This window comes from Rhopalosiphum maidis, chromosome 1 (assembly GCF_003676215.2).
Source record: "Rhopalosiphum maidis isolate BTI-1 chromosome 1, ASM367621v3, whole genome shotgun sequence".
NCBI classification, from domain to species: Eukaryota; Metazoa; Arthropoda; class Insecta; order Hemiptera; family Aphididae; genus Rhopalosiphum; species Rhopalosiphum maidis.
In genome coordinates this window covers 4406290-4429433 of record NC_040877.1, presented here as the reverse complement: position 1 = coordinate 4429433, position 23144 = coordinate 4406290, and the positions used below count along the sequence as shown (strand labels likewise).

The following is a 23144-nucleotide window of genomic DNA, read 5'->3' as shown; positions in this document are numbered from 1 at the left end:
ACGATCTTGAAACTTTAAATTTAAAAAAATGAACTGTAAAATAATTTATTTAAGTTTAAACTCATATAAAATAAAATGAAATGTAATTAAACAAATTAATTAAATATTTTTTTAATAAATATTAAATAATATACAAATACAATTTTGAAAATATAATGATTAAAAATTATAAAATTTAATAATCAACTATTAATTAATTTATAACTATTTATCGGTATTTCCAAAGCAAAGTAATATAATAATGCAAGTATTTAGTATAAAATATAAATTAAAATAATTGTGTTTATCTATCTTTAACTGTTTGCTTTTTATTTTTTAAATTTTAAAAGTATTATTTCCGGCACTACGATTTACTAGGAATAGGGAAATTCATAATGTAACACCTACAAGAATAAATTAAAACACGGTTCAAATATTTTTAATCTAACAAGTATGTTACTACAAATTAGGGTCCATAAAAAAAATAAATAGAAACCAACGATCACAGCTCTTATCAAATAACACAGCTAACTCTTATGACGACAAGTAGGTAATGTATACTTGCACACAAACTTTATGTTATTTATTATTAATACAATTATTTATTGTCACAAACTATGAGACACATATTTTTCTAAATAATGAATATCATATAAATTATAAATATGTATATATTATTAACTATCAAACATGTGTAATAACACGTAATATGTTGACAATGTTGACATATTTTTGTTTTAATAATAAAAAAAAAACATTATTATTAAAATATTTTAAATTACCTATATAATGCTTTGCGAGTGAATTCGTTACAAAATGTTTCTAGGTAAGTATATCGCTATATTATAAAGACGCCAGTTACTAATGTAGTAATAATGTGTATATTATACGGCTCATGACACTTTTATCGCATATTATAATTTTATATCATTAATCCATAGTACCTACTTTGCTCGCGGTGATAGGTTGCGGTATATAGACGGTGTATAAAGACAAAAGCACACTATATAGTACAAACACAAGTAAAAACCGGTATAATTTATGAAAATATAAATGTCGTCCAGTCTAGTGAACATGTATCGAATTACGATGGCGAACTACCTGAGGAGCAGATTACATCTCGAAAATATATTCCGCGGATGACAGCAATGATTCCTTATGTTTTATGAGTAAAAGGTAAACGTAGGTAACATTATAAAATTAAAACAAAATTTACTATTATATTATTAACACGGAAACGTCATCGGTAGCTTTTTTACGCTACGTGTGAGGTCTGGTGAACACGATTAAATTATGGTAATGGGACGAAGGTCTAGCGAATATCAGGACGCGGGGGCTTTAGCTTTGGTGACGACCGATGCTGCACCACAGCACTTGCTTTTTTATTTGCGAAGAGAAGGTAACCCAACTACCCGAGGCAAGTATATGAACGTTCAGCAATGCGTTCAAAAATATGAACGCCGTGAACTAAACGAGATTTCTGTAGAACATTCTCTTACAAGTTACAATATTGGCGGGAATCGCCATTTAAACATGTGTGTAAAAACTAAATAAGAATGTCCCCAAGGGGACGTTTTAATGACCTGTTCCTGTCCCTATATAACAATATGTATACTGAACTCTTCTGAATTACACGATTTGTTTTATCCGGTATTTTTCGCAGTTTTTATTAATAAAACCCCCACCTATTGCGTATAGCGAAACCGTTTGTCGAAACATTGTTATAACTACAGTGTTCCAAGATTTTGTAAAACCTCTCACAGATAATAAAATCAACGAGAAATTAATTCCATACCCCCTCCCCAACCACGCGATATCGAAAACAATCATTGCATTTTGGTTGTATATAATATGCGTTATATAATTAAAGAAAAAAAAATATGGAGATTAGATTTTCAGAAACATCATATTTTACTAGTAAAATGTTCAATATAGATAAGCACCTAAATTTTTATTTATTATTAATGATATCTAAAAATCTATATATTTATTTGTTATATAGCTATATATATCATCAATCATCATAATTCGTAATAATATAAAGAAATACTATTTTGTTTACTGTTTTATTCCCCGGTCAATTGTAAGTGACTGGTTATATTCTTATACAATTATCATTTCTACACTTCTACCTATTCACATTTTATAGACAACGCACCAAATTCAACCTTCATTATACAATATTATTCAGTATTTTTAAAATAACATTATTTGAAATACCGATTTAATTTTTAAGTGAACATACTTTGAAAATAATAAGAAACAAAATACATGATACTATTATATTATTTTACAATTATTCAGTGTGAAAAAATGTATTTAAACTGGTATTAACAATAAATAAAGTAGGTACTCGTGAGTATATTATCATATTTGTATATTTGTAAGACAATCATAAACAAAATACTTAGGTATAAATCAATATATTTGCTTATAAATATTTTTTCAATTGCTTGATCTAATGGGTACCTATAACAACAAATTATGTTTAACCATACACGTATTTAACGTTGCTTGGATTAATTCCAAGTTAAGTAGATTTATCGACACTGTATAATAAAGTTAGACGTTTTTTTTAATAAAACTTATTCTGTGGGAGTTCATTTAAATTTAATTACAACTAACAAGGGTGTGAAACTCAGAAAAAACTTTTGAATAAATAATTTAATTTGGTATGGATATTAGTTTTTTTTGTCTTTAAACATTCAATGAAGTTTATTATTTTGATTGAAAAGGAATATACCTCAAAACATGCCTATAATTTCAATTGATTATAAAGTAATGTATATAACATTCTACTTTTTAAACTAAATCAATAAGGTAACAATTATTAAAGAAGTATATGGCGGAAAAACTAAAAATACCGGTTAACCAAAACTAGTACCTAATACATATCACCCTACAATATTAACATAACATGCAAATTGCTGATCTGTGTACCTATATTGTATATTTAAACAAATTTAATTGTTGATTTAAATATGAAATATTTTATACATTTTATTTATATATTAAACATGTAATTATTAGAATATAAGAAATAAAATGTAACACATTCTGTTTTAATATATTATGTACTATAATAATATTACATAATATGTTACATTCATATGACTTATTATTATTGATAATTACTTTTAAAAATAATCAATTTCTATGATTAAATTAGTATGCAGATGTTTTTTTTTTTTAGATAAAGGTGAGATAAGTACTTAAGTATGTATTGAATTAATTAAAAAGTATTTACTTGAGCGTGAAATTATTTGGTACTGAAATTCGTCAATTTACTTGTGAAGTATGAAATATTACACTACATTACGTATGATGTACATTTTATTTACATTTACAGATCTAGGGTGTTATACGATTTTTGTACATCGTTTTCGATAGTTGTGGGTAGGTACGTCCTGATACAAGAACCGATACACATAATCCCTTGGTATTTTGCCGGTGACCTCCCATCTTCCTGTTCTATTTTATATATCACCAAAATACTAAAATAAAAAAAAAATAATGGCTTTAAATAAATGCTATTTACATAATTAACACATTACTTGGGTTAGGTTAAGGATTTGGTACACACCGAACGTTCCAAACCGGTCTATCCATCCTTTGAAAATCCCCATGTCGACCCCACCGACCCAGAGCAAGAGCTATTGTTGATTTTTTTGCAGACCGTAGCTAGTATATATATATTGCAATTGTAGTAGTAGTTGTAGTAGTGTTAACTGCGGTGCGTTATTGTTGTTGGTGTAGTAGCAGAGCGGGGTTAAAATTTATACACATAGGTATACATATTATACCACTGGCTACCTGTGTTTTATGCGAAACCACCCTTGATTTCGGTTTCTTCCCGCGAAAAACACACCCTCTGTATGTGATTTATCGGGTTCGAAAAGCCTCGGCTGTATTGTTTTGCGTCCGAGTACGAAATGGAACGAAAAAAAAACGTGTACAGAAAGAAAACACGAGCGTGTGTATTGTAATAGGTGACGTAAAAACAATCTTTTCACACCGCTAGTCATTGCAGTTACCTCTACAGGGCTAGCCACCACAATAAGTGCATAGTAAAATAAAAAACACGGTTACTTTTCTCCGTATTTATTTCACATTGTTTGTAGTCACGCCTTTTTGAGTTCATATAATATATTATACACAAAACACAACAGGGATACTAGGTTCATTTTATGGAGCCCTAGACTGCCAAAAACGTTTTTAACTCTTAAAACGACTATTAACTAAAACGGTTGCAAGTAAAATACATCATATATTACATCAAGTAATAAATGGATATACATATATTCCAAATAATAGGTTTACTGTAAAAATTAATAACTCAATAGTAATAATAGTAATTTAAATTTTATAACGACTTGGGATAATTTCATAACAATGAGTAGTCTTGCTTGAAATAGTAAAATCTATTAAGTTGAAAAGAATTGTATTTATAAACTTATATATACTATTTAAATAGTATAGTTTAAATTTGTATAGATACAAAATACTAAAAAAAATAAAGTTTTAATTAAAATAACTTCATTTTCTCTAAAAATAAAATGTTATTTTAAATTATTATTTTAATTCCAAACGTAGATTTATACCTAAGAGTAGATGACACGTAAAACACAAACCAATTTACTAGTATAAATATTAAGTACCTATTTATATGTAAAAATTACTATGGACTGTAGTGGCTATAGTGTATATATATATAAAGGTACCTACAATCATTTAAAGCTGATCAAAACATGGATATATATAAATTATTAATATTAATGAGAATGTAATAATACCACTGAATTTCCAAAAGGCATGGGAATGGAGTACTAGAAACAATTTTCAAATATGGAGAAAAGAAAAATATACACCCCTATATACACGGCACAAATAGTATGGATGCGGAATACATAATGTTATCGGTCGATTGAAGAAAAAAATCTTTGCAGTTTCATCAAATATCAAGGGAATAGACAACGAATGTCACCAATATAGATAAAAAAAAAAACAATTGGATTCCTTTAAAATGATAAAATATCCACGAATAAACATATAAAAGACATAGGTATGATGATTGGGGTTTCTTAACAGAATTGTTCTTGCATTGTAAGAAATACGTACAAATTACTTTTATATAATATTTATTGTTAAAACTATTACTGGGTAAATATTTTGATTATGTTACAAAATTGAATACACCCAATTAAATTAGTCAATTTATCAAAATAAATAGAATTAATTTGGTTTTGTTATTTAACATTTGTATTTGTTATTATTTTGTTTAAGTTAAAATAATTGTTGATCTACCATTGTCACTGACTAAAAGGTAAAAAATATGTTTATAATTTTTAGCTGTAGGTGATCAAAATTTAAACCTATTATTTGATTCTATAGAATTTCAAAATAATTTATTTGAGATCGGACAGATAATATTTTATCTATGTAATGTTTTTTATAAGATATTAATAAAAAATGTTAAAGAATTATAAATAAAAATTAAATCATATCCACAGTAGATATATATTTAATATATATATATATATAGATCATAGGAATAGGAATGTATAAATGCTATGTATAAAATATGTTACTCTAACATATTTAATGAAGTATAAATATATATTTTTTAATAATAATCATAAGAATATAAAATTATGATTAATTTTTTTTTATATTAATGTTAAAAAATAACATCTATAAGAAGAGAAAATAATTGTGCTTGCTTAATAGTATATAATATGTTGAAATACCACTATAGAAATCCAGCTGCTCAATAATCGAAAATGTATATTATAAAAGCAATAAATGCTTTTGGAGTGGTGAAAAATGAATTATACGACTTCATCGAGACTATAATGTTAACAGTGACGACGTGCTATGTGTATATATATAAGTGCGAGTGTTTTCGAAATAATTACTTTCATTAATTCTCGGCACATTCTTTTGTTTCAGATTCTGACATGAAGGGGGTTGGAAAACATTTAAACTTAAAAACAAAAGAACCCCATTCACCTCTAATCTATCTACGTTTTTCGTGGCATAATAATTAGCAACCACGCCAGCCATAATATGTACAGTACATATAATAAATATGGAGATCGAGTGCGACGGGTTTCCAAGTAAGACGAGACAAGTAGGAAACGGCTTGTCAGGAGTGGCTTGGAACGTTTACATGACATCCCAAAGGTATGAGAGGGTGAGCTTCATGATGGTATATGCGCACGATAATAATAAATTGAACTGAAGAAATTCACAAATATAAATAGCACATCACCTTTCTGTCGCTATGGTTATTTAATTCTACCACAGGAAATCATGAGGCATTCTCGTAAGAGTATACTATGGAATACGGATATACGGATGAAAAACACATGGGCGTGATCGTTTTTATAGCTTAAGTGAACGCCTGTTAAGACTATTATTGAAGAAAGACAAATATCAATTAAGATGTGTTACCTATCAAAAAGTAATAAGCTGATAACCAAGAATAATAAAATGTTTTTATACTTATATAATTTTGAATGTTAATAATAATTATTTATATATATTAATAAAAAAAACTTTTTTTAAAAATACATTTAAACCAACAGAATCTTATTTATTTTCAAAATATTTATATTTTTTAATCAACCATGTTAAAATAAACATAATAATTTAACCTTATTGTAAAAAATGTCACGGAGAAATACTGTGTCAAAAATTATGAAATCAACAGTTAATAACTCACTAAAATTATTGTCACATAAATTAAATATTTGATTATTAACTAAAGGTATAAAAATTTAGAAAAAATGATTTTTTTAAAAAAACTGCAATACTCGTATAATTTTTCATATGAAAATGCGTGTGGAAGTTAATGAACAATTTAAACTTATTTGTTATTTTACTTGTATTCTAATTTTTAATTTATTGTTAGTAAAATGGTCGACATTCACAAATTTATAGGTAAACTGCAAAGCCAGAACTCGTAGGTACCTATAGAAAAAATATCAATGCTTTGAATATTATATCTTATGTTTATTTAGATTAATGACTTAATACCTGTGGAATTTTGCTACTAAATTATGTAAGTATACTATATAATAGTGTAATACACTACGATATTATAAGTCGATAGTCTTGAAAAAGATAAAACAAAAATATGTGCGTACAGCATCGTGTACGAGAATTACAACACACAGCACGACACAGCTCTCTGTATACACGCGATGATGGCAGGTGTCGAGCTGCCGACATTATAGAAGAGAAATATAATATGTGTATGTGTATAAGAGAGAAAGAGGAATTAACATTTAATGACTAAGCGAAACATCAGACATAGATAGACAAATACACACACGCTATACGAAACGTGGTTATTTGGTGGTAAATATTTATAACATAATACATAGAGAACTGGTTTAGATGCAACTTAAAATTGATTGAAAGTCTTTCCAGAGAAAAACCAATCGTTATTTTACTAGCTTGATTAAATATGACAACAATGATGATGACAATACAATATAATTCAAATCCACAACAATTATTATCATTGGCGCCAAAATGCTAGATACCCAAAAATCTATACTAATCTAAAAATCTAAAAATAAAAACCGTAAAATATTATGTTAAGATGGCTGATTACTAACAACTATAAAGACAGAGATAAAGATAAGAAAAAGAAGTCGCAGTCCCAGAAAATTCTAAGAAATAGGGTGCATAAAGTCCTAAGGACGTTTATGTCTGCATTCAAAATATTTTAGAACCCTGAAGCTGATCGGTGGATAAAGTTCTATTAAATAAAGTGAAACCCAAAACAAAGGACTTGTATTGGGTTTTAATTGTTGAATATTTATTTTCGTAGGTATATATATAATAAATAAATAACTATATCGATAATACCTAAACTATTACATTATTCAATTATACATTTTTTGTATATTTAACAAAGTGCATGTGTGCAATTTTAATTTTTATCATACAATTTCAATAAATAAATATATAGATACATAAAACACAAATCACCAGATCAATAAATATTGTATATTGTAAAGTTGATTATTTATATAAATAAAATAAAATACAGCGTAAAGTAATAATAATTAATATTACTTCCATCATTAGTTAGTGCTAATAATATTTAACAATTCAAATAACTATTAACTATTATTATATAATTTAATGAAGATACTTAACTTTCAAATTGTAATTATTTGTAAAAGTATTAGGTAGATAGATAATATTATTCTTGTAATGTATTATAGGAATTAATATCCAACAACAAGTATCTAGCCACATCTAGCCATAAAGGCACTAAAAAAATTAATTTATCTATACATTTTTTGTACAACATTAGAGTATTAATTCATAGAACGTTTACTTGTTACCCTACTTAACCTATGTATAATATTAATTTTTCATTGATATAATATTTATATCATTGTAGGTAGCTAATAAAATTTAAATTGTTATAAACAGTTGTAAATCATCTAAGTGCGTTACAGAATTTAGAACGATGACTCAATATTTTCAAAAATAATTAATATTTAAGACAAAATGATTTTTTTTTTATATGAAGTATGCGTATACATACATTACTTTCCGAATACTGACATGATCAATTTTCGTGACCTCACGTTTGCACTTGTACATTTGAGACGTATGTCAAGGATAGAAGAAATTACAGAGAAATTGTATAACGTATACCCAGAGTATACCTATTCAAAGACTTCATCCAGGTTGTCCATTCCAGTCACGGTTCCTACAATAGTTTTCATTTCGACTTATACCATTATTGTTAGGCATTAGAGATATCTAAGCAATATTTTTGTGGACGGTGGAAAATCTAACGGGTTTTTTAGTCAAAAAAAAGTATATATATATATATATAGAGGGAAGTTAATGCTTTTTATTGCATCCACCGACGACGTGATGTTTTATCGTGGTATTCATAAATCATGTACGGAGTACCCCAAACACAGACCATGATAATCCTATGTAAATACCTGTCATCGACAATACATATTGCTACTATTATTATTTTGATAATATTGCATATTATATGGTTAAGGTGTAATAACTATCAACCTCTTCCTACCAAAATCTGATCTAAGAAACAATAATTTTAGTTATACTGCTGACACAAAGATTGATATTAAATCTGTGCAAACCTCGGAGAATACCTATACTACCTACCTAATACATGCATGTGGGAGCTAAGGTGAAAGAGTTAGTGCTACCTGTCGTGAACCAAATTTACATATCTCATTAATCCTACCACCGCTCAAAAACGAGATTAATGTCCAGGAGACAAGTGTATAATTTCACACACTAACTCGCTTATAATATCAAACATTTTGTTTGGAAACCTATATCAGCTCTATATACATAACTAGTTCTCAGGTAGTTTCTTTAAATAGGTACATATAGATATGTAAATATATAGTAGATAAAGTTTTATATTTGATTTGAGCTTTAAGTACAAACTAAGAATAAAATAATATGGCTGAAATAAAAGTATAGTACAACATGATTTATCTGAATTTATCTAAATTAATAAGAGAAATTAAATCTATTTTTACGTAATTTTTATTCTCAATAAGATAAAAAAAATGAAATTAATTGAATAAAATTAAACTAAAATATTGTTAGGAACCCTTGCATACATTTTAGATTAATAAGCATATTAAACAATAATATAGTAGTGTAAGCAATATGTGTATTTTTTTTGGTAAGCGACTGCGTCGCCAAGACAAGAACGTAGAATAAGCAAGAGTTAGTCGTGAATAAGTAGCCGATTCGTTTAATACTGTGCCGTTAAAATATTCTTATAATAAAATATTTTCTTAAAGTTAACGGATTTTGTGCAGTGTTTTGAATACAACCCGTAAGTGAACGAACTTTTATACAACATATATACCTTTTGGCCTTAACTGAAAGAGTATATAACAATATTTTAGTATAGTATACTTCGTTTTAACTAATTAAAGTTCTCCTACTTTATCGTTTTTGGAGCAGTTCCAAATATTTTAAAATCATGGTCAACCCCTGTCATGAGATTAATTACTAAGAACGACAATTTTTTTTCTCGACGAGGGTAGAACACGATCGGTGGCAATTGATTGACAGGCTACGTGCCAGGTCCCTAGTTACCAATACTATTGCGACTTCAAGGGTTTTACATGAAGACGAAGGAATCACCAGGTTTCCAGTTTATTTATTTGTACTCCGGAATCACTGAAACGAACGTTTTATCACGTAACGAGGTCTATTTTTCCACCAATATCTTTAAAAACCCTCTTAATTTTTATGTAGGTAAATGCAAAAATAAATATAACATGTTTTTATTTAACTACGCTAAATTATATATATATTCTATGTATGTACATATAATATTATGTTTAATAAAAATACTAAATGTCTACTTAATGTTTTAATTAATTTTTTTATTTGAACGTCTTGTTTTAATATAATATATTAAATAAACGGGTACCTATTACGGTAAAAGGTAATAGTATGATAGTATTAGTATTACCATTAATTGTAAATACCTACTAGTATTTACAATCAATATTAGCTATTATACGGTGTACAAATAATGTAGGTATTTTAAAAATAGTAATAAAATACATAATATGTTAACATATGTGTGTAATTGAAACAATAAAAAAAATTAAATCAATTATGTTATTTAATAAACAAATAAAACTTAATAAAGTAATATTTAGCGTATACTTTTGCAGAAATTAATTGAAAACGAATTTTAGCTTGATATTCTAATCAATATATTTGCACACATTTACAATATTTTTGATATTATAATAGTAGGTATATCTTACATATTGTATAATACAATTTTAAATAAAATTAGTGTAGAATGAATTAACGGATACGTTTACCAAATTATTTTAGGTTTATAACGATTTATGAGTTATGACGGTAAAATATACATAAAAAAAAAAAAATCAAAAATGTTCTATACTTTCGACATACACAGTCGAATTTATAGTGTATTTACAAGATATGTCATAAAAGGTTTGGAGGAAATAGATATAGGTAAAACCGGTAATCGCAACTGTCAACCGGAGAATATCTTGTGACCGGTCCTAGGTTTGTCGAACCCCATCATTACCTACCTAGGTTATGGATACGCAAACGAAAAATTCAAAGGGTGCCGGTAAACAATTAACATAATATTTAAATTAAGTTGCCACTACACGACCGGCAACGTGTTTGCGCGCCAACCCTATTAAAATTCCTTACACGATGACAAGTAAAAAAATACCAAAAATAAAACTTTTGCATACTTTTTTTGGTGAATATTCCACGTTTCGGTGATCTGTCCACCAGCGAGATATAATCCAAAAGTTGCGGGTACGATGACGGACACGATATTATTGAATGTCAATATTATATTTTCAGCACTGTATCGGTATTCAGCTTTTATTTATGATGGCACAATCAAAAAACACATTCACCGTTCGATCGAAAAATTAAAATCGTTTGCGTGACGGTAAAAAAACTACGACGGCTGACGCGACGACGATAAACGAAACAAAACGGACAACGACGACGAAGAACGTCCGACAACACGGAACACACGAACGAAACTGTTCAAGCGGGGCCGCCGACGAACGCGGGGAGGCAAAACCGACGTGCTCTTTAACGGTGTGCCGCCGCGCAGTCGGGCCAACCGAACGGTCGTCGTCGTCCGTCGTATAGCGAACAACGACGTGTGTATACCCCGCACAGCGGCGTCGATCCCTTCGGTGCGAGGGCGAGTCCTACGGACATTCGATACCTTACAATAATAATAAATTGAATTATTATTATTATTAACAGCATCGGCAGCGGCGGCGGAGGAGGAATGAAAACCGTATAATCTGTGAAATAAAATAATAATAACGATGAAAAAACACGACCGCAGTATAATTATATGTGCTTCTAATAAATTCGATTGTTGACATTAAATAGGCCCACAGCTGGTCGGATTTCGGTTTTCTTCCCAAGTAGATCTATTTGACTATTTGCTCACTTTAAGTACCTGTGTACTTATATTATTAAACATAGTTGTTACTGTCTGCACATTACTACGTTTTATCTTGTACTCACAGTATGATTGTTATTTGTCAATATATCAGTTATATAACAATTATTGATCGTTTATACATAGTTGTCAAACGGTTTTTGACGTTTTCAATCAAAAATTCAATAATTACATTGAGCGATAGTTTTTTTATTTGATGACATTAAAATTAAGTAGGTAGATATGTATTATGATGGTTTGATGTTTATGACTGATTTTAATTTTGTGTACCTTTAGCAATAGCCGCGTAGGCCGTAAGTGTAGAGTATACTTTATGACCTACAGCAATAAAAACATGGATTCATCGATTAAAAGTAAAAGTTCAAATTGTATCTCATACAATGATCATATTGTATTGTATAACTATCACGGGTGTTTATTGTAAATTATAAAGAATAAAGATGTATTCTAATTTAAGATCGTGGTTCAACAATCAGTATATTTAATTAAAATATGCCTAATACAGATAGATAGGTACGCTTTAAACAATATCGTAGTTGTTCATCTTCAATATGACAATACCCCTTAGCTTGTAAATAATAAATAATAAACAATAAACAGTTTTGTACAATCATTATAACTTTATATCATTACAAAAAAAAGTTAAAAAATAATTAAACAAACTAAAAATAATGTTATATATATCATAACATTATTGAACTTTTATAGTATGATGTTTTATACATAAATATGTAATATTAATTTACAAATGCACAATCGAGTACTTAAATTGAATAATTTCATTTAGGAATCTAATACACTACTTTAAAAGTTGTAAATCTGGTAGTCATACTATGTCAAAAATGTATTTGTAAGTTTTGCAATAACTCAATATAATGTAATTCAATTATTAATATTTTATAATCTTCATATTTAATTCATCAGAAAATGAATAAAAACATAAAAATATGCAATAAACATATTAAAGGTACACATTACAGAATATCTAATTTTTAGAGTAATAGGTACCGAGCAACAAAAATAAAACTTAAATATCAGTTTATACATACTGATATTTGTAATAATAATGGAAACCGAATGTTTAATAATAACATCCGAAAATCACATTTCAAAATACAAAAATTTGTAGTAATTGATTATAATTTGATCACATATAGATAAAATATAATAATACCTATTAATATTCAATATATTTATGGTATAAAACGATTTTTTGTAATCTAATTTAAGTAAGAGTTAAAATATATCTTATTATTTATATTTAATTTATCTTATTGCAGTATTATTATAATAATAGAATAATATTTATTAAAATTATACTATGAATAATATAAGTATTCTTATATTTTAGTTGAATGAATTTATCAATTTTATTGTAATCACGTATATATATAATTCTACACAATACACATACATACCTATTATGACCAATATAGAAAGACAGGTTTTTATATTGAAATTCATACAATAACTTTTTTTTTACATTTTAGGAATATGCAACGAATAATGTTTTAGAATTGTTTTGTTAAACTGTATGAACATAGATATTGTTATTTTAAAATAATTGTATTTTTATTGAAGGTTTTGTTGTACACGTACCTATATAATTACAATATACGTCTTTCAATATTCGAACATTTACGTAAAAGCACATCCCACATATTAATATAAATAATATTGCAGTTGCTAAGTCCCGGATGTTTTACCTTCCTCTTTTATATAACATGTGCTCATTTATAAATTATAATACATAATTAATAATAATTAATATTATAATAATATATATATACACCATACGTCATATTATTATACACTAGAAGGCATTAATACCTTATCAAATTCATTATTATGTTCAAATTTACTTTAATAATAAATGGTAAACACATCATCACATCATAATATACCTAACCATTCTAACCTATTATAAACAATACGTCATATCGATATTGTTGACTGATATCACTGCAAACCAATTAATAGTATTCCAAGTAAAGTGAAATACTGAAAAATCTAGTCAAATAATTTTGTGAATTAAAATGAATTAACATAGGGCAATATAATATACTTTTATACTTTAATTTCTACTATTAATACTTTTTAAAATATTTATAATCAATGGTATCAGTCACCAATATAATAACCACCTACCGCATATTGTGACAACGAAAATGGCGACGGATCACGGTCTGCGGACGCAACGGAAATATTACGATACTAGGAATTAATTATTATGGTTATAAATGTTACATTATTTATATATACATATTTACTATTATGAATTATGGCATTATTTAAATCATAATAAATTCAACGATAAGACGATTGTAAAAATATTATCAACAATATTGTACTTCAACAAAAATAATAAACAGGTACCTGGTCTATTCTATAATCAATGCTAGTACCTATACTCTTATAATATCGATCAAATTACACCTGTGATGGTAAACAACAAATTTTATTCTTCGGGATTTTAAATCATATACTTACCTACTATAATATTACATATACATTAATTATTCAAAGTATTTTTTTTCCTATAATATTATGATATGCATACTAAAACCATATAATATTATGTATTTATGTACAATATACATACTATAATCAGGATTGTAGTGTGCATTGTCATCCGTCCAATTTCGTTCTCATAATTCGAATGAATTGCATCTGTTTGAACAGTGTTGTCGTGATGGCTCGTAAACCAATTGAAAACGAATCACACGTTAAAAAAAGTGTGTACCTATTCTAAATTATCACGTTCATAAAAAATGTCTTTCATAAAAAAAAGCTGACTTGCTGTGAAAGCTTGTGACTGTAAAATTTGCCGACCGCCATGTCAGAGGTAAATATTTACACACGACCCGAAGATCGTAAAGTATAATACACCGACTATAGTGTTGCTGCATAGTGACTTCTTCGTGCACTCCTCGTAAACGCATCGTTTATGCACTATGCCTCTGAAGTAGGTACGCAAAGAATAAATAAACTATAAGTATTAAAAAAATAATGATAAAAAGTGTGAATTTATTTCGGCAAACACCTGCAGCTGCATAATAGAAAACATCACGATGCGTATTGCTTGTGTCCCGTAAACCAAAACAATTTTTCTTATATTTTTGAAAGCGTTTCACGAGATTTGCTAAAAATATACGAAAGTATTTTCTAATTTCAGTTTTGACGAATCACGTCCTGCGATCGATTATAGTTGACATCACCAAATTTTACGCGTAGGCTTGAAATGGATTTTAATCATGCGTTTGAGGATTGAATATGTTAAATATGACTTTATCTCGTGGCAGTTGTACATAATCGTTTAGCAATAAAATCAGAGATTCACCATTATCGAGGTCAAAGCTTTTAATAAAATTCAAAAATACACCACACAAGAATTTCGTAGGTGCTGAAATTATAATTAATTGGTTTATGAGCCCACGAAAAAAATATACCAACAGCTGAACTGTTTTTGTGTAATTATTAAAGGTAGGAGTACGCATTCATCAAAATGAGTATCCACTTGCAATATTAAAATTAAATACACATTAGTAGTTGATATTGAGTATTGACATAAATAAATAACTATTAAATTTTAACATAAAATGTCAAAATGACTCATCAGGTTGTAACCTATTCAAAAATACGCATAGCTGTAACTAAATTGATATTAAATCCATTTATATAACTTTTTTTTTTTTTTAATTAAAGCTTTAAACAAAAACTAAAATAATAATTTTATTGTTATAATGTTATATATTATTAATTCAATATAATTTAAAATAGTATCTAATGAATGGCTGTAATCTTTTATCATTATAATTAATTATCATTTATAATGTATAGGTACATAAGTCATTACTCATTAGTGATTAATATTAATACCATTAATAACATTAATAATATGAATGAATAAAAATACATTCAATGTTGAATTTATCTTATATTATATTATGTATGAATTAAACGATCAATGTTATTCAGTATGGTATATTATATTATTACATAAACTAAACATAACTACTAACTACTATAGGTCTTTAAATAGTAACTGTCAACTTACACTAGTTTTTCAGATGTTTATTACTTAAATACATAAATATTTAACTTTAAAATTAAATTATTTTTAACAAAAAAAGAAAAAGATAAACAGCGTTATAGACATCACGGTGGTATCTGGTTGTCTTGCGATTCACAGTACATATTATTTTATTTCCACGTCGTGTTATGTTTGATTGTTTATATAATGTTATACTATTATTGTAAATTAATTGAATTAGAGATTATAATTTAAAGTACGAATTTTGGATTTTGGATTTTCAATTAAAGTTGTACATTAAATACTAATACTAATATAAACAATATTAGTATTACGTCATCATTGTTAATGAATAATTGTTGATTATTGGATATATTTGGATCTAAACAAATCATATGCTATCCGAAAAGGATATGATTTGTTTAAAAAAATTTAAATGAAAAAAATTTAAACTTTAATCTACACAACAGGGGGTATTTATGGGGGGGCTGAGGAGGCTTCAGCCCCCCCCCCCCCGAAATCCAAGAAATATTTATTAAGTCTGCTTATTTAATATGTAAATTGTAGAAGTTCAATATAATTAAAAATACCTCAGCCCCTCCCAAAAAAAAAATTCTAAATACGCCCCTGCTATTCAGTTTCTATAGTTTTTGTTGTTGTACCTATATTTATTGATTCTAATAGCTAGTAATAATTCTACTATAAATAATTCTATGTTGGATTTGGATTAGTTGAGCTACATGTTATATAAATCAACTGCGAAGAACGGCCAAAGTATAAATATACAATGCAGTAATAAGTAATAAATAATCAGTAATAAAAAAAATATATTATATAGGTTTTACAAATTTTACTGTGAATATTTCAAAGTATAGTGTAAAAACTATTGTATGCATTAAATTTTTAACATACTTATATGATTAAGAATACATAATTTACATAATTAAGCATTAATTTACTATAAAATATTAAATATATTTATAATTTGTTAAACACAGTATTATATTAATCAGTTTAAAAATTTATTGTAAGGTTATAAAATATATTTTAATTTTATACATAAAACATTTCTACCACCTTAAAAAAAATAATATTATGTAATTATTTTTGTCTAATTATTATATTATAAAATTTAAATTATATTAATTATGTAATTTAATAGATAAGTCATAATCCATAAGTTAAATTTATTTTATACCTATTCATTAAATATTTAAATAAAAAAAGAAAAAGAAAATAAACTAATATAATGAGTAATAAGTTACAACTAATAGTGCATATATACTGATAATTAATTATTATTTATTATTGTACTTTATAAAGATTTTAAATAAATATATTATAAAGTTGATAAACATAAAAATGAAAAAAAAATGCCTTACACCAAATGAACATATTATTTATAAAAAATTTTAATTTTAAAGTATATTAAATTATTTTACATTGTATGTAACGTTGAGTGTGTGATGTGTAATCACTTAACCATTTTTCTCTATTTCAAGTAATTTTTTTTAACCCTTAAATACAACCCTTAATATTTAATTGCAGGATACAACTTTTATAACTATAGGTACCTATATTTTTTTCAGAAAGTTAAGTTAAATTTAAGTGTGCAACGCGAATAGTAAATTAGTAGATACACGCGAAGAAAAATAATATCCGTTTATTACAAATATATGAGATAATATATTAAACTACCTGTTACCTGTAAGACGTTATAGTTAACTATGTCGGTTTGCTTTCATATTTATGTTTCGCAATTTAAATTAATATATTCATGTTATGAATTAGTATCTATTAAAAGTATTATAATAAAATAATTTAGAGTAGTACCTGATTATCATATTTTAAAATATTACTACTTTGAAAATATAATAATTATAATATAATAAATAACAATGTGATTAAAGTATACAAATATTTATTAGAAATATTATCAGAATTATAAATTTATTGTATTCAGTCATAACTTGTAGCCCATTGGTATTTATTATTATTTAAAATGACACTAATCGAATTCTTTTCGTCTCGCCAACTTAATATTCAAAATAATTTACGATCGAATCACAACTCACAAGGCAAGTTACTGAAAAACATAAAACTATAGATATACTAATATAAATTAATTTATCACAATGTTAATTATTCCTTTCAAAATATAATATATTTTTTCTGGATTCTTTAAATCGTGCATAATATTATGTTCTATCTACTTTAAGTATAAGTGTTTAAATTTATTAATTAATTTTGATTATAATTTGAAATTGTAATATAATATTTTAATTTTTCAATTTTGTATTTGGTGTATATTTAGTTATATTATTATTTTATGATTGTAATTTTTAACTTTACACACACATAGACAATGTATGGAACAATTCAATAAACACAAGATGAAAAGTGCGAGATTTTAGTAAAATTAAAACCCACGTCCCATACTGCAAAGGAAATTATAATAATAAATAACACTATTGTAATGAGTTTGGAGCAGCGCGCGCGTGTATTTAGTTTTTTTCATGTGAATTTTATGGTGCTCGTGACATAGTGCGGTTATGCGATATGTTTTGTTTATTTATTATTGCTCTTGTATCCCTGTCAGTTTCAGTTTTGGATTTTTTTATTAATATTTTGTTATTATATGTTGAATTAAAAAGAGGATTTAAAGAGAGAGGGAAAGAGAAAAATGGACAAAATAAATAATAATGTGTGTTTAAAAAAATAGGGTACTTTTTTAAAAAGGTGCCTATGCACATGCAACGGGATGTTGTTTCTTTTTTGTTTATTGTCTGTTGCTTGTTCAGCTACGACTTTGGGCAGTTTCGAACAATGGTCATTAGGACATGGGAAAATAGTTGATACATTTCCTGTGTCATTATTATACGCACTGAATGTTATTAATATTATGCTTGGAATGTCATTTTAACCATTTAAAAGACAAATTATGTTTTATTCATTTAGCATTTCCTTTCGTTAATCATGTTAATGAATTAATCCTGTTATAGTGGTTCGAATAAAACGTATTCAATAAGTACCTACTTTTGATTCTAAATGGTATATACTTTATGTTTAATTATATTATTATATAATTATTAATTGAAATTATCTATTTTAAATTCTTGTACACTGATTTATCAGTAACTCACTAGTTCATTAAACTTTTTCATTTTTAAACGTAATTATTAAAATAAAATGCCTTAAATACAATTTGTTAGGTAGAAAATATGTTGATTTAATTTTAAAAGTTAATATTTGAATTAAATTCAATAATTTGGTTCCAACATCTTTGTAAGATCACAAAAGTTAAAATTTGTTTAGAAATCAAGATACAATTTCTACATTTTTTTCTTCTATATCATTATTCAAAAGTTGTATATTAAAATATAAGAATAAGCGTCGAGTATTGACATATTGTGTTGTACACTAAAAAAAAATACTAATGTATCTTTATAACGTTATTGTTTACATTTTAACACGTTAAAAAAAAATCACATTGTCATTAAAAACCGATTTTCAATGCTTTCAAAAAAGAAATTGCTAAGCATACAGGTTTTTATCTGATTAAAAAAAAAATATTTTCTTTTTATATTCCCCCTAATCATTGTATGTTATCCTCTTCAAATTATACCATCAAAATCGTGTATGTATTGATTCTTCAGTGTAAATATTTTAAATAAATTAATATAACTGTATATAAAATTGTAATATGCAAACGCAGTATAAATGATTTCAGAAATATTCAAATTATTTAACTGCATACAAATATAAGCAGTAAAATATGTTAATAATTTTCAATAGTTATAAAAAAACATTGAAATAAAATAAACTTTTTATTTAGTTTTAGTTTTAATTTAGGTTAAATCAATAAATTTAACAAATTATGACGACATTTTTTTATTCAAAATGTATTACATTACATTTTTACGCAATCTTTAAACTGTTAATATTTTGTAATCATTAAAACGGATTAATTTAATTTATGTTTAAAAAAAACCCAAACCGAAATTTTTAAATTATTTTGTATTTATATTACTTATTTATGTACTATATGATTAGATAGTTATCAACGAACGCTCCCCGGGTTAGGAATATTTATCCTGTGCGAATGGAGCAGGTGTCTTCGTGTCGGCAGCACTCCCTAACAATGTTTTCTGCAGTTCTGTTCTTCTGGATAGACGACAAAATCTTAAAGTCTAACTCCTGAGATACTGTTGTGGCTATTTCGACGGACCAATTTCACTTCTCCCGTTGAATATCAAACTCCTTCGCCTATACCGCTGCAACTACAAATTTGTTAATACGGTATTCTAATTACAATTATACTTGTAATTATTAAATGATTTTTCGTTTATCTTCTTTATATTTTACCTTTTATTCGTCCTGTAGGATACGAGTATTATCAATATTGCTCCGTTAAAATTAAACATACTATTTTCTATTAAAACCTTCTTTAATTGTATTTCAATTGAAAATGACAGTTAAAAAATTTTCCACATGATAAATTTCCCAATAAATCTCCGAGATATTAATTTAGTACAACATAGAAAATACTATTAACAGCTAATAGGTACCTATAATAATTCATCGACCATAATATGGTTCTTTTTTATTACCTTTAATAATATTATAAAATACAAATAATATAATTATGATATGGAGTCTAGTATAACATTTTATATTATTTTAATATGTTTATTTAAATTACTTTTTATTTTAGTTTATTAAAGGTCTTATGTAGTATTTAAAAAAAAAAATTCTTCACTTGATCTTATATTAATATTGTTTAGGTAATACTTTAATAGTATATTAATATATTAATGTATTCAAATGTATTAACCAAATATCAATGTAATTATTACGTTTAACATATTTATACATAATTATAGGAGTAGGGATGTCATCAGGACTCCCATATATCATATATCTTTACAATAATAACCAATGGAAACTTTTTAAAATATGAACTATAAATGTCTATAATAACTGTAGAACTCATTCTGTTTATTATAAACCTATCATAGACGCTGTTACTCTGTATATATATATATATCATCTGAATTGGAAAATCATGAATTCAATTTCGTTTAGTTCGCACCGGAATAGGATTACAACGAGTATTACGGTCGATTGGTCGATAGATGGTGGGAAAAACCTATGAAAGGAAGAACGAATTGAAAGAGGGAATGAGAGCTTTCAATTTTTCGGGGATTTCTTCGCCCTCTATTATTATTTTTATTATTATTATTATTATTATACTCCACTCGTATAAAATGGATACATAGTATTATTATATATATGTACTTCTCGACGGGAGACTCATAAGGAGCTTATAAGGCTACTAGTCTGGTCCGGATAAGTATATCGATAGCGCACTAACCAGATAGTAGTGCGAAAAGATATTATACTTTCCGGTTCAATTGTTTTATCCAATTGTTTTACGGATGGCTCAACAAGTGGGCAAGATAGGTTTTAAAAATGTCCTAGTGATATTTAAATTTAAAACTGACTTAAATCATATACACACATTCTCAAGCATTATTTTGTTATATTTCTATATTCAATTACCATTCGTTTAATTAATTTAATTAATTAACTAAAAAAAATATAGGTATACAGATAATTATATATACTTTTCTATGTAATGATTTAGTAAGTAAATGGGATTAGGACAAATCACTCATTAATGAATGGCTTTATGTTTGAAACCAATAATAAATTATCCAGTTTGAAAAACGTTTAAAAACTGAGGTCTTTTTATAAAAAAAATGTTTAAAGATATGTTTTAATATTAAATTTTGTGTATAACTTATATTTCTTTAAACATTTTAAGTTTTTTTTACATTTGTACAAAAATATTGGTAAATCCTGGAACTGATTTTTTTCTTTTAAACGAATCATTTATGCTCTCATTCTAAACTGAATAATATTTGTACGTGCATTTATCATTAATATGCATTATTATGGACATAATTAAACAACGAGTGTCTAATTTTATAGTATAAAATATGTTAAAAATCAACTCTGATCTAAAGCCTAAAATACATCAATCATAACTGTGTACTTCTAATATCATAATAATTTCAAACCTTTTCTATTTAATTATTAAAGCTTAATAAATGTACATAATATATTATTTAGTTTAAATTAAATTAATTAAAATACTAAGGTTAAAACAAATAAAATAATAATCGTAATATACAGCAATAAAAAAAATAATTTAGGGGTATCATCCATTTAATAAAACTTAATTCTTAAATAATGGGGAAAATTAATGTAGGAAAATTATCATAATAATTATTTATTTATAGCAATCTGAAAATAATTGTATAACATTCATTGCATTTCAGTATAATTTTATTGAAATATTTGCTTCAAAATTGTATTATAAATGCTTTGTAATTTATAGTTTATATATTATTATTATACACGTAAATTAATTAAAGAATATTATATTTGAGTTGTATACTAATAAAGTAATAAACTTTAATAATAAGTAAACATATATATTAAGTTAAAAATATATAAATTCTTTAACAATTCTATAATATAATTAGTCATATTCCTTATAATAATTTAAAAATATGTGTTATGCAGGTACCTAATAATATTATTAATAACAATAATTATTTCAGTTATAGATATTTTTTTTTATCCACGAGAACAATTATTATAAATTTATATATTTCAAAATCAATCTATATGAACGTAACTTTCCATGATTTTCTAATAAATTAGAATAGACATTGGATGAATGAATATATTTTTATAGAACAACCTACATTTACGTTTACTACTATGAAAATTACACGTTTTAAAATGTTTCTAAAAACTTGATCTATTGTCTTATTAAGAAACGTTTTACTATAGATTCTTAAAAATCTTTTCTTTCAGTAAAGTTTTTCAATGGTCGGATACGATATATTTATGTATGACCCTAATATTAAAAACAATATTGCTTTTTTAAAATTCAATATTTATATTAATATTTTAAATATAATATGTGATTCAATCAATAATTTTGTGATTTGGTAATAACTAATATGTTATTATTTTTTAAACTAAACTTACAAAAAGGAAATTAAAGTTTACATTTATAAAAGTCTAGATGTTAAA

General features: G+C 25.9%; 1 protein-coding gene across 2 annotated transcripts in view; it reads right to left on the bottom strand.

Annotated features, from left to right (window-relative positions):
* The window catches only part of LOC113548914 (netrin receptor UNC5C), a 114754-nt gene extending 103203 nt beyond the window's left edge, over positions 1-11551 (bottom strand). For both annotated transcript variants that reach the window (XM_026950016.1, XM_026950017.1), the window contains exon 1: positions 11262-11551. The gene's annotated coding sequence lies outside the window, so the exon portion shown is untranslated. The remainder of the gene's footprint in view (positions 1-11261) is intronic.
* Between the last annotated feature and the right edge of the window lie 11593 nt (positions 11552-23144).